At 47.6% G+C, this 10,483-nt stretch overlaps 1 protein-coding gene and 1 long non-coding RNA gene across 3 annotated transcripts in view; both read left to right on the forward strand.

Moving 5' to 3' along the window:
* LOC111249520 (uncharacterized) overlaps positions 1–10,483 on the forward strand; it is a 158,549-nt gene that overhangs the window by 75,799 nt on the left and 72,267 nt on the right. The window lies entirely within an intron of this gene.
* LOC147758437 (uncharacterized) overlaps positions 912–10,483 on the forward strand; it is a 39,678-nt gene continuing 30,106 nt past the window's right edge. The window contains exon 1 of one of the 2 annotated variants that reach the window (XR_015319132.1): positions 912–3,795. This is a non-coding gene — a long non-coding RNA (uncharacterized LOC147758437). The remainder of the gene's footprint in view (positions 3,796–10,483) is intronic. The other variant, XR_015319133.1, reaches the window with a different exon arrangement.

Raw genomic sequence — 10,483 nt, forward strand, 5'->3', positions numbered from 1 at the left:
AACGAAATGATCCTATTTGTAGTCTACGAATGGACAACTGGGTTCTGAAGTTCTGAAGAAGGCAGGAAATGATAAAACGAGCGGCTCTTGTTTGGTTTGGCGTGAGATCGGCGCGGCATTTGACGTGAGAGTACGTATCAACTGGAATGCCGAGGTACTTCCTAGAAAGCGTTCAATAGAGAAAATACATACAACTGTGGCGGTGAAACGTTGAAAGCAAGATAGTCGTCGGGGATATTGATCATGTGGTACGATAAATTTACACCGGACATTTGGATGAAGAACGAACCTATAGCATTTTATGCTACATCGTTTAGCGAAAATGTGGTAGAGTTTAGAACGTCAAGCGCTGTTGTGAAATACTCTATAGACAACTAACTATACGAGGCGTATCTAATTGAATTAGTAACAGTGTGCTTTTTGTTTTATGTTGTCGATAGAAATGTAAATGTATTGAGTTAATGAGAAATGACCCAGAAATAGCAAAGTAAATTAGTGACGAAAAACTATTTAGCATCATGTGAGGGACGTTGGCTCGCGGACAAATACTAACGCATCGAGTCACGGACTATTCTGATATAGCCTACGCTAGGAAGTCTTGTTCCAAATACTGTTTAATTAAAGAAAGTGTTGTTACGAGCGAGCTGTCATTCAAGACCCATAAGCGTTCTCATCGTAAGATAGACGTGATCTTTCCTCCCGGTATTGTCTGTCCGCATGTATCTGATTCATTTATAATTAGAAGCAAGGAAATTGCCGGTCGGAATCGATAAAACAAAAAACATTTCAACCGGTGATACCATATGCGTTCGCAAGATATATAAGGCCTGTTTAAAGAACAGTACTGTAATTAACTAACAATAATTACTTTTTTTTTTTTTCTGTTTTACAGGTAAGTGGCTTTGCTGACTCAATATTCAGTCGATGTCACGCGTGGTTCTATTATATATCTAACTAGAAGTTGTTTTATAGAAGCAAGCATTATGTAATACGATGTGCTACACATCACATACATGTACATCATGTATATATTATGAAGACGACGTCGACGACGATTGCGGTTCCTCCATCTTCAGTGCGTCATATGTCCGCTTGGCTGGCGGGTGGGCGCCGGTCGCTGATTGTGACGAAGCATTTGTCGTTCACCCTGCAGGAGGTTCTAAACTGGACCTGTCTTCAGCGTCTAGATCGCTCCAGCGGCAGCTTGATCGCAGTGTTAATCATTTACCATCCGCGCGTTCAATTCTCCTTCTCATTTATTTATGTATGTGTGTGTATGCGTTCTATATTCTGGTGCCTATGGTCAGTGCTCACATGAATGTACCGTGCAGTGTCGCAACGCCGAAACATCACCACCATTACCGTAATAGTCAGCGCCACCATCAGCGAGGTGCGTAAATACGCATGTTCGGCATCAACAACGACACTTCTTCGTCCCTCGAGTCCTCTCCGACTGGTACCATTTCGACCGAGTCCTTTGCGGTAGTGGTGTGCCTTCTTTTTTGGATGTATCAGCAATAACAGCCAGCGCGGCGACCGCGAATTCTCTGTCGGCGACCAGACGAATAATCCACTTATCCTTTCTCTTATGTATCTATCGCTTGTCCGTTTTGGCAGCTAAGCTCTACTAAACTGTTACTCTTCTACCATTACATGCAAACTTCGTAGGGTATAGCATATGCTCGCTATTAACGCGTCCGCCAACCGCTTGGTCTGACGAACTGGCTTGTTTCATAGAACGAGTCCTCTCATTATTACTGGCGCTAACGTAGCAGCCTCATGTCCTCGTATGACTAACGCGTCAGTTCCAATCGTCAGCCCAAGAAAAGTAGTTGGAATGGCCCTTTGTTTGTTGTTGCTCTGTTCTTTTGCAACCATTCTCTCCACTTTCAATGAACAGTGAGCGGCAAGGGTTCTATAGGTAAGAACTTCTGCTGCTGCTGCTGCTGCTGTTAATCCACCGACTATCGCCGTTGTCGTTATTGTCGCTTAAATGTCGACTTCTTGTTTCGTCCCAGTCGGTGCGGTGCGGCTGCGCTTTTCTATCGCCTGGCTCGGTGAATGTGTACGTGTGACTCCCGCCCGCTGCGTCATCTGCAATTCGTTTTCGCGGCCTGCGACAGCTCGTCGCTAGCTGCTGCTGCTGCTGCTGTTGCCTGTGGTAGTGTTTGAGAGAGAATTTGCATCCTTGAAGGGTCACTCACTCGGCCGCCGCTGCTGCCGCCACGTGTGAAGGCGCGACCAACGAAACAACGATGTTGGTTGCCGGTGACAGCAATGGCAGCATTGGTAACAGCAACTTCAGCGACGAAGGAAACAAGAACAGCCCCTTTGTACTTGTTGATTCTGCCACTGTCGCTGGATAATCGACGGGGAATACGCGCTCGATGTTCGCGGATCCCTAGAAAAAAACAGAGCACTTCGTAACCAATTGGACGGTGATCCGTACAGTCATAACGCCGCGCGCTCATAGGGTGCTATTAATGGTATTAATAGCGACAGTTAGCGCGGCCAGCACCAACACAGCTACCGGTCGTCGCTCTGTTTGTTTCGCACGCGCTCCGGTGCCGTTGCCGCCGCTCGCGTTCCTATTAGCACAATCGTCATTGCACCTCCTGCGAACTTGAACGAGCGTCGAGGTCTACATCGTACCACTCGAGTTACTGACTCGTTTCGGAACTGTTCAACATCAACAGCAACGTATTATGGCAGCGTAATAAACGCTGCTAGCTGCCGTCGGTGCGCATCGCGTTCTGGTCGACACTACTTTGCCATCAGGGGCAACGCTAGCGTTAGTATTCTACTAGTAGTAGAAGTGTTAATAAATACGTCTCGTATTGGCATCTATTCATGACGACTGGTTGCTAAATGAATGCGAAGATGTTGCTAAAATCAGCGACACCAACGACATCAGTTACAAGCTACAGATATCAACAGGCGCGACAGCAGCATCATCATCGTTCAAGAATCACGACGCGACTGCTGATGGTGATGATGCTTATGAAGACGATGAAGCTGGTGACGGCAGTGATACAGAATGCGGTCGTCACCGCCGCTGTCGCCACCGCCGCTGTCGCCACCGCCGTCGTCGACGTCGCAATGCAAAAACAGAACGACATAAAATGGAATTAAGCAGATCGGATCCCAACACATGCAAACAAATCGAGGCGAACAGACCAATAGCTAGACTGGCCAACCAGCAACTGACAGAAAGGCTTCTTCTTCTTCTTCTGGAGAAAGGAGGCCCCGGCAACGGCGGCGTCGAACGGCGGCTACGGAAGCACCACGAGGAAGGTGAGGGCGAGTAGGGGCCGATACGGGCAGGACAAATGCTAGACAGAGACGAACGGACATGGCGCGCGCAGACACACACACACACACACAGACGGACCGAACGAACGGCGGATACGCGCTAGGCCACATATAGTGAAATACATAGACGGCTAGATAAACTGAGCGACCGAGCGGCACGACAACAGTAGTGATAGCGACGACGACGACGGCAACGACGGTGGCACCGGCAGAGCGCGTCAGGCAATGCACTTCCTCTTAAGCGGGAAATGCGCGCACACAAGCACACATACACTGTCGGATAGACATGTAGATAATGTGGACAGAAAAGAGGAAACCCATGGAGAACGCAAAGAAAAAAGGACAGAATGCCGTACTATAGCAGAAGTCGTGGCGGTGTTGATGATGGGCTGGAATTGCCGTGCGCTGTCTGGCCGTTGTCTCCACAATTAGTCGCCCGTAGGCCTGTCGCCCGGTCGTTTCTGTTCACATATCTAAATAATGGTAAGTAGCTAGGTAAAGTGAAATATAATAATTCTACGACCGGATCACTTAAAATCGACGCCGGGTGGTGAAACGACCATCATAAGAATGGTGACAACAACAACAACGTAAAGTGGGTAAAGGTATCGTAGAAAAGCAAATGTTTGAAGTAAGAAACGTTGCTGGTAAAAATATGAGCTTCAATCCGCGAATAAAATAACAGCAGTTGCATCGTAGTAATTACGACGAGACGCGCAAGAGCAATTCATTAATCGTATGAAACTTATTGTTATAACTTGGTATATGATCGTGAAGTTATTTGAACAAGAATATATGGATATATCGTAATGATTAGCACGATGACATGACGCCTCAGTTATAATTCGAATATAATATTCTAGAAAATTCATGGAGGCTTCAATATTTTTTTCGTTGTTCTATCAGTTTATGGACGGACGATACGACACGCCTTCCTGTGCTTCTTGACTATTCTGGTCTGCTTATACATTGTTCCCAGAGGCATAACTGTATCATGGTCTTCCTCGATGTTGGTCGAACGAAACATAAACAAGGTAGCATTTCTACCCAGTATCATCGTTGGGATGATAAGACAGGACTATCTCTCTATTGATTCGTTCGAAGCATTTATAATAACATGCTAACTGTGTAAGAGTGGTAAATTTATATATTGTTGTGGGCCATCAAGATTTACCGGCTTGACTAGTCGCTACCGAAGGAAAAAGGTAGGGAAAAACAGCAACAGCAGGAACACCACCATCATCAGAGACAGCGAGTTAGAAACGCCAGCGACCGCGTCGTTGGCATCACCAAACAATGACTGTTGATATTCAGCTCTAATTATGGTGACGGTACGTCCCAGAACTGTACCTAAACATTACCAATAACAAGCTTGCTCGAGCCAAGTTAAATTGAAGAGATGTGCTTCGTCACTGTAGAAAAATCACTTCAACCAATATTCATCGTGCTCTAGATAGGTTAGGTGGCGCAATCGGCTGTACTACGCTATAGAAAAAACAATGATAACCGCAGCATAGATAAATGGGAAGTCTCAGCCATTCACGGCCACGTGTCGAAAGCAATCTAACAATAGATCAAAGGGATCACAGACAGATTCATTAGATAGTACCACCCATTCCTCCGTTCACCGAGATGACGCTGCATCATCTCACTACCTTAAATATACATGCGCATGCGTTCCTATCTTCCTGTATATATACGCGTATATATATTCAAGGACGAGATCGGTAGTGATGTGGCGGCGCTGGTTGGTGTCTGCGATGGCCGCGCTCCTAGCGTTGGAGGAAAAAGGAGAGAGTGTGGCCCTGGTGCAGGCTCTTGAACCCGCCGCCGCCGCGGCCGCCGCCGCCGCCGCCGCCGCCGCCACGGATGGTAGCCTGTAACGGGCGCTGCCCTTGCCGCGACTGTTGTCGTTTCGATGTCGTTGTCATCGTCAACGGCTGTGCATTAGCTATCGCTACCGCTGATTTTGCTGCGGATAGTGAGTGGTGCCGGTGTCTATGCTAAGACGTATTGGTGACCCAGAAAACATCACAGACGATATTCGACTGTATGCATCCGTCCGGCACCGACGACGCTACCGTTGCCGTGCGGCTGCCCAGACAGGCTGACAACTACGAGCGCTTCTACTAGACGTTTGCCGTAGACCGCCACTTTGATTACTACGCTTATTAACTTAGTCATGTAGAAAAATACTGTTACAGCTGTTAGATCTGTTCAGCGATTCTGTCCGCCTAACAGACTACATGTCGATATACAAAAGTGTGACCTCTGTTTTTTGCAAACGCGTCAAGCACATTCGCGATGAGTGTCTGCAGTATCGCATATCGATCAATATTGTCAAGTGCACAGAAAAGCACAGTAATAAATATGGTTATGTGAAGGCGCACGTGGCGTAAGGGGGAGACCATTACTTGAAGGAACGCAATTCGCCCGTCGCCGTTTAGAAACAAGATGTAACGTGGACGATTTCTCGATCGTTTCCGCTATTCCAACGGTCGGCGTAGTTTCTTTTCGAGTTTTGCTTTCTTTGCATCTCATTGGTGTCGTCTTCCGAAACCTGCCACTATTATGTTCTATTTAGAAAAGTGTTTGGCTACGACCTAATTACCGCTGAATTAAGCAGATTAAAAAAGCGAGCCATGTTAGTAAGGAGACAATCATACTCGCTGCGACTGCTGTCATTCTTCGCTCTATATGCGACTGAAACGGTCAGCCGATCGTCGCCGTGTGACTCCGGTCTTAGCGCTACGAAAGCGCTAAGGCTGAATCGATAGCGAGAAAGATGAGCAGAATGCAAGATCTATTTATTTCAACGTTCAATGCTGATTGCCTAGAAGGTTTTAATCGGAACCGAATAGAAATGATCAAGCTGCTGGAGTGGTTGCGTCTGTGCTATCTCTCCAATAAAGAGTCAAAATTACCCCTGCTATCGTTGTTGTCACCGCTATGGCGACATATAAAAATCAATATGCAAGCAAACAGGGAAGCTGCTAAGCGTCGGCAGGAGCGACGAGTTGGCGCCGATCCTTCCGGAGTTTGTAATGGCCGCGTCTGACGTGAGTCTACGATATCGTCGGATTCCGGTTCAGCTTTCCACCCGCTCCGATCTCTACTTTCCCGCAAGCTACCGTTGATGGAATACATTATGCATTATTATATAATTATCAGATTAAAATTCTTGCATGCACAACTGGCGTCGCACCAGGCCGTAGCTCAGCAGTCGCCACTGAGCTTTCGATTTATGTTGCCGCGTGATCGATGAGTTGTCATCATTGACGTTATCGTAAATCTAAAATGGCTACGTCAATAGATCGTTTCTGTAATTGTTCGAAATCATCAAGCCGAAACATTTAGTAGCTGATGAACATTATCAAAACGCAGGTATTTCTTTAATAATTGGAAAACGGATCTTAATTAGCATTTATCTATTTATTTAGCACAATTTCGAAACATTTCAAAAGCATCAGTCAATACTTACGACGTTTCTTAAGTATACTTGAGTTTGGTGCCTTCGCATCTTTATCACAGACTTTATTCAGACATTCTGCATTTGAAGTTCACCGGATAGTTCCACAATATGCAATTCACGGTGTCCGTCTATTATTTTTCGAGAAGGCGCGTCCCTGTCTTCGTCATTTAACTCTGATGATAATTAAACCGATAGCGTATATATATATATCGAAGCTAAATGTGTTTTTCGGTGTGCTTGAGGCCGATCTTGTAGCTCGCAATATGCTGCAATCTATTGTAATACGGCCATCCAGCCATAAACGGCGAGCCGCTGCTGGGAGTCATTAGTGAGCGCCGGGCGAACGTGGCGAAGTCTGCCGACGGATCAAGCGACGCCACATCGAGCGCCAGTATCACCATCAGCATCATCACCACGGTTATAACGACGGTGGCCGGCGACCGGATGCGCGCGTATTCCTGCGCTCTGTTCTCCACTGCGCTCTTCTTTCTTTTTCGTCTCCTATGTTGTGCGTGCTTCTTTCCGTTTTCCTTGACGTGCTGTTTAAATCTTTCTTTGAGCAGCTTGTTCCGACGCTAGCGACTTCTGCCTATCTGTCGATTGGGGAAGTTTGTTCACAGCGTCGCTTTCGCACTGCCGTATCGCGGAGTCTGCTCGACCAATAGTCGTTCCATAGTCTTTGCCGCTGCTGCTGCGGTCTGTCTTCGATACCCACTTTCGTTCCGATGAGTTTCTTGTGAATGAGATCCCAGCACGACGTTAGTACTAGCTAATCGCTGGTGCCAAAAGATACGGTTTTTCTTTCCGTTCCTACTCGCGCAGACGACTGGCTACACATGTTGGCCACATCGACACATAGAAACCGGCGAGCACTGATAAACAAAGTAATTGAAGGATAAGCTGCAGTTTGGGGCAGAAACGACTGCTGACGATATAGTAGCCAAGGGTTTCGAGTAACTAAAATGGCGAGTATTCTAAATATAACGACAGAAGATGAATACACACGACAGTGCGCATTGCCTGTAGTGAAACCCTTGGCGAAGGCACAGTGTGGGAATGTGTTGGTTGACGGAGTTTCGTGGTACGAGACCACTTGCGTCTCTTTCTCTCTCTATTCGCCTTGCATTTATATTATGGCCTGCTACCATTCAATGTGTGCCTCATCCAAACGTATATATATCGATTCAGGCAATATTTATGAGTGCGCAATGACCTGCCTTCTGGTTAGCGAGCCTGTCCTGGCGCTGGCCTGCCGAGCGAGGCCGTCTGTCTGTCTGTCTGTCTGTCTGTCACGCTCACGGGCCGGGTGGTGCCCGCGAGCACATTTGCGTAGACATAGGTGGAGAAGCGGTCGGCACCTGCCACGGAGAGAGCAATACTCAGTGGGTTGCTTTGGCTGATCGGGTGGCTTGTCAGCTGGTCGCAGGGTTTATCGAGAGTTTGAGGCATCGGTGTGGGTATCATCAGTCGTGGTAACAACAGTAGCAGCAACGGCGATTTAAGAAGGCTCCGAACAACGGATGAGCGCGCGTGGAGGTCGCGTGTAGTGCGCGACTCTAGCTTGCCGGCTTTGTCCTTCACCCTTGGTAGCTCATCGGACTCACAAACTTTTTTCGTTTCCACTACGCAAGACCGTGTCACTGGTACGCGCAGGTGAAGCGGCGCCCTCACTATGGAACAACATCGAATGGCCTCCAACAGCAACATTACAATCATCAACCAGCATCTGGTGAGATAGAGTTTGGCGCTGTCTTTCAACATTTCGTATACTGCGCATGCTAAAAGGCACAATTTCGAACTTCGCATCCTCCTCGATTTGTTTGCGCGTTATATTTTTTTACTCACACACAAGTCTCAATGTAGCTAGAAGCCGGGCTCATCGTTTAGTCCCAGTCGTAGATTTAAAATCCAGTACGCTTTGTGGGTAGATTAATGAGTGACTTGCGTCTTCTCCGTGTATGTTTTGGTGTCTAGTTGGCTGTCTGTCGTTGTCATGCTGGCACGGCGAAGTTCATACTTATCCCACTGCGAACATTTGTAGTTAAATTCAGTATGAAACGGTTGCTAGCCTTGTTATTAGGCAACCTTTTAGGCAAAACGAAAATCGATATCGATGTATACCTAATGCGATACAGGATCAGTAGAGATACAATTACTGTAGACACAAATTTGTACATAGCAATACGGTTTCCTACAACCTTCAGTTGGCAGACACCTTCTAGTTCATCGGAACTGTTTTCTCGTTGATCTTTTTCATCAAAAACCTTTCCGTGAACGGTTGATAATCTCATACGTTAGTAGCATGGCATCTCTTCTCGTCGACCCTTTTTGTTAAATATCGAGCTACTACCGTTATCGTTACTTTAGCCGCAATTGCTGCACACTTGTGCTAAATGTCACGATTATGTTCCACGTGTTTGACGTGTATTTTTTTCAACATAAAGATTTTCCTCGAAGCGCGATCTTTTTTCATACCACTATTACTGGCAGTATTTATACACCAGTGACTGTCACTTCCAGCAGCGCGGCGCTGGGGTTTTGAGCCGCGGTCGGCTAGGTTTACCTAAGCAGCAACTACTGCTGCCACTGCTCGTGCCGCTGCCGCCAAGGGGTCAGGAACGTACGCGGGCGGCGGCGGCTGCTGGGCGCACCTTGCTCCCCGCCCCCGTTTGGCCTATAATACACTTCGTCTTCTACTTCTAGCTAGCAGATACGCTGCTTCTTAGCCAGCCAGCCAGCCAGCCAGCTATCGATGCATGTACAAGTATCTAGGTAGATAGGGGGGTAGTAAAGCTAGTGGACTTGTTGGACGAGCTACCACAAAAACAGACAGCCAACGAGCCACACGCCTTGAGCGGCAGACACAGGGTTAGAAGCTCAAGGTCCTGGGTGCTCTCAGTCCACTTCTTCTCTGATCCTGCCGCATCGGCGGCGGCAGCAGCAGCATCAGCCAATGCGGCTGCTTGACAATCATCTGTAGAGTGAATGTCGTATTACAGTAGCAGCGATAGCCCAGATGAAAGATCGAACGAGTGGCGGTGCTTGTGCCGCCACTGCTGCGCTGTAGGCCGTAACTACCGTTGACGATGGTGCACGAGTGAACGAACCGTACCTCATCCCCAACCAAAACCCCCACTCGATTCCCCACCCCACTTAATCATGATCCCTAAAACTCAGTAAATGTGACTTAGCGCTATTTATCTCTCTCTCTCTCTCTGTTCAAACGTTATTGGAGCTGCATTAATGGCGCGCACGCGATCACAACGCTCACTTGCTCAAATTGACGGTACTTGTACGGCTACTACGACTATGGAGCATACTGTTGCCCCAACTGCTAATATGGCCGCTGCGGCTACGCCAGCGACTGCTGATCGCGGTTGCAAGTCTCGTACTGGTCCCTCCGTTTGCCTCCTCGCAACGTAGGGCGTCACACGATTTCCGTTATTGATAATAAGGCTACCGATCTCGAGCCGTCGTTGGTCTTTAGTTCACATCGACAACAGTACCCGTCAGTATGAGCAGCTGCTAGTCGTATGGCACAAACGATAGATGACGTACTTCGCAGTCGTCCGTTCTCTATCTGCGGTGTCCATCATACTGCACTCTGCTGCACCACGGTTGTTTGGGGTGGCCTGCGACCTGTGTTCTAAGTGAGCCTGGTAGACGTCGGAAAGTAAAAACGTCAAGTTGCTACATGAA

Source organism: Varroa destructor, unplaced genomic scaffold, assembly GCF_002443255.2.
Source record: "Varroa destructor unplaced genomic scaffold, Vdes_3.0 BEIS01000001.1, whole genome shotgun sequence".
Lineage (NCBI taxonomy): Eukaryota > Metazoa > Arthropoda > Arachnida > Mesostigmata > Varroidae > Varroa > Varroa destructor.